We start from the raw sequence: 3,929 nt of genomic DNA on the forward strand, positions 1-3,929 counted from the left end.
CATATATTTACAAAAATGCCTACCACTCTTTTGTCAAAATGGACGGGCGCCGCAACACGCGCCCATCATGATCTAGTCCATGAATGTAATTGAACATTGTATAGTGTCATCTAGTTCACGTCTCAACTAATACAAAAATAATACAATGAGCAAATCAACTGGTTAGACATCAATTTTATTTTCCAAGAAGCAACATTCTCAATCAGGCACACATAAAGTAAACCATGACAACCATGCATTCAATATCATTAATATGTAATACTTCTTGAAGATTAATAAAGCCACCATACACGGTTCATTATCCATGGAAAGCTATTAAAAATAAAAAATTCTCATAACAGACTATGAGTAGGAATATATATGACATAAATGAATAAACAAGTTATAAAAGCAATACGAACACAAATTAAGGGCGCATAATTGTGGAGAAGTGAAACATGATGTATAAGACAACAATATCAACTTAAGTGAGAGGGATCATCTATTCCATGCCGATAATACATAAAAAATACATCAGGAAGAGAATACAAAAACCAAGCAAGATTTCTTTTTTCTATTTCCCCAACCCAATAAATCCACTTCTGCAACACTTTCCCATCTCCATTGAGATGCCTCCACCAAGATTATGTTCTCTATTTCGTCTTTATCCAGAGTCATTACTGAAAAGGTATTTAAGTTATTCAGCGATCATCACACAATATCAGAGATAAATGGTACTTTCACGAAGAAACAATTCAAAGAAAAGTCAATGCGCTAGCAGTCTTGGAGTACTGTATACATAGTTGGTACTGCGAGGGTAAGAAAATTAGAACATAACAAAAATCTAATGTTACATCATGAGTACCTGGACACCTCATGAGCACACATACACCAAGTACTACATACAAAATTTGAAGTATCTTCTTTTTTCATGGGTACACAGACTTTAATATATCTCAACCAGAACAAGAAAAAACGATCTATGAGAATGTCCTATCAACAGGATGAGCATAGTTAGGTCTATACCCATTACTTCTTTCAGAAACCTGCTTCAACATGTATGAACATCATCTCATCAGTCTATATCCATTTCAGTATTCTCATAACTGAGAATAGTTGCAACATTGTAACTTCTCTTATTTGCTCATGAAAATTTGAAGTATCTTCTTTTTTCATGGGTACACAGACTTTAATATATCTCAACCAGAACAAGAAAAAACGATCTATGAGAATGTCCTATCAACAGGATGAGCATAGTTAGGTCTATACCCATTACTTCTTTCAGAAACCTGCTTCAACATGTATGAACATCATCTCATCAGTCTATATCCATTTCAGTATTCTCATAACTGAGAATAGTTGCAACATTGTAACTTCTCTTATTTGCTCATGAAAATTTGAAGTATCTTCTTTTTTCATGGGTACACAGACTTTAATATATCTCAACCAGAACAAGAAAAAACGATCTATGAGAATGTCCTATCAACAGGATGAGCATAGTTAGGTCTATACCCATTACTTCTTTCAGAAACCTGCTTCAACATGTATGAACATCATCTCATCAGTCTATATCCATTTCAGTATTCTCATAACTGAGAATAGTTGCAACATTGTAACTTCTCTTATTTGCTCATGAAAATTTGAAGTATCTTCTTTTTTCATGGGTACACAGACTTTAATATATCTCAACCAGAACAAGAAAAAACGATCTATGAGAATGTCCTATCAACAGGATGAGCATAGTTAGGTCTATACCCATTACTTCTTTCAGAAACCTGCTTCAACATGTATGAACATCATCTCATCAGTCTATATCCATTTCAGTATTCTCATAACTGAGAATAGTTGCAACATTGTAACTTCTCTTATTTGCTCATATGTCCATAACCATTAGCATATGTTTCTTGCAACCCCCAAAGAAATGAACAAAAGTGAAGTGATGCTAGCTTGCCAATAAAGATCCCAATAAAGAGCATGTGATATATGAAGCACCATTTTACAATAGCCATGAAGGAAACCAACAATCGTCGGCATCGAGTAGTCACCCAGGAGCTTGCTGGCTAGCATCATCGATGGTAGCCACCCTGAGTTCTATCCTCGGAACAACCTTGTTTGAGGCATTACTCTTTTCTAATGGCCTTGGCACCAACCAACAACCAACAAAGAGGTGACATGTAAACAATTGGAAGAAAATGAACGCAATAATAAGAAGTTTTGGCAAGATAGAAATCTCGATTTATATTGTTTGGACAGAAAGACATATGTAATAGTTTTCCATTTTCTCTTTTGGCCCTCTTAAAAAGCTTGTGCATTCATATACCACGAAGCCTAACTGGATTAATATCTGAAGCGAGCACAAAACAATCATATTTTAACATTGTTTTAACCATCAAATCAAAAACCATCCCTATTTTATATTCTTCAACTGTTAACATGCAGACCATCTTACTTCATGAGGAAAATGTTGAACAAGCAACAATGTTTTGTTTCATGATTTACCTATGGACCAGAAGGCAACTGCGCTTAAGGAAGGATTTACCTAAGCTGCCCAAGGCTCCATGTTCTCCATCTCTCCCCAAATTGCAGCACAATCCTTGAACAGGCAACAGAAGGCATGAGAAGAACAATCCTTGAATTTTTTTAACTAAATCCTTGGAAAGTTGAAATTGGAAGTAAAGAACATAAGAATAGAGAGACAACCAAATCAGAAAAAAGAGAGCATTCAAGAGTCAGTAGTAAAATAAAATAGGCCAGTGAGATTTGAGAACACCTCAACTTTGCACCATTGAGAAGAGTACAGATATCTTCTGGTCCAGTAAGCCCGTCATCGTGCACCATCACTGGTGCTCGCCGGATAAAACAAATTAATCCACCAAGTTTTTCTTGAATGGAAAAATGTATTCCACTCAAACTTGGTGCACAGGTAAATCGCTGCTAACCAAAATTGAAACAAATTAAGTAAGGGGCTTGAAATCCCCAACACCAAACTTCTGGCTTCGCGAAAGAGGACTCCCAATTCAGCAACATCATAATCCCTTTCCTCAAGTGCATAGATCATAATCTGACAGTCTGACTCCAAAATCATACGTATACAGTAGTAGGCCATCATCGACAAGCTAGCAAGCACACAACATAAGCACCCACACATCACACACACGCAGCAAGCAGGGCGTGAGGACCAGGGAGAGAGGTTACCTTGCCGGCGACGGGATTCCCGGCGGCGAAGGAGGATGTGACTCACGGTGGCGATGGAGGTGACCGGTGCGAATCACAAACCGGCAAGGAGCAGAGGGCTCCGCGCCGCCTCGCCGCGGTCTCGCGCGCGGCCTCGTTCACCGAGATCAGTTACCTTGCCGGCTTCCGGATTCCTAGCGACGGAGGAGAAGGCGACTCGCGGTGGCGATGGAGGTGACTGATGCGCGGATCACAAACCGGAGCAGAGGGCTCCGCGACGCCTCGCTGCGGTCTCGCGCATGGCCTCGTTCGCCGGCGGCCGTCCTGCATGCACCAACGTCGTGCTTAGGGAGAGAGTTGTGCGGCCGGAGAGGCGAGGGAGAGTAGGCGCAGCCGCGCCGCGGGATCGGGCTCGACCCCCTTCGCCGGTGGCCGCCCACGTGCGTCCACTTTTTTTTTAGGGAGTCCACGTGCGTCCACTTTGCTTGGAGGAGATTTGTGCGGCCAAAGAGGTTAGCACTAAATTTGAAGAAGACTGGGAGGTTAGCACTAATTTAGGGATGAGATGACGTGGGTGCCGAGAACTTGTCCTTCCTTTCTGCGTACGATGGGGGGCAGAGTTTTCGTTCGCCCACTAAAATTGATAAACGTATTTTTTACACAAAAGTTTTTGTTTTTTCTTAAAATTAAACCGCCGTCCGGATTTAAGTCACATTCGAACTGTTGTGTTACATTTTTCGAAACCCCCTGATGTTTTAAATAATTCATCCGCGGAT

General features: G+C 40.4%; 1 long non-coding RNA gene across 1 annotated transcript; it reads right to left on the bottom strand.

Moving 5' to 3' along the window:
* Positions 1 to 443: 443 nt before the first annotated feature.
* On the bottom strand, positions 444 to 3,665 carry LOC125551258. The gene is made up of 2 exons (XR_007302358.1): positions 2,479 to 3,665; positions 444 to 659 (listed from the first exon to the last, which is right to left on the bottom strand). It is a non-coding gene; the product is annotated as an uncharacterized LOC125551258 (long non-coding RNA).
* Between the last annotated feature and the right edge of the window lie 264 nt (positions 3,666 to 3,929).

The sequence above is a fragment of the Triticum urartu genome, chromosome 4 (assembly GCF_003073215.2).
Source record: "Triticum urartu cultivar G1812 chromosome 4, Tu2.1, whole genome shotgun sequence".
Classification (NCBI taxonomy): Eukaryota; Viridiplantae; Streptophyta; class Magnoliopsida; order Poales; family Poaceae; genus Triticum; species Triticum urartu.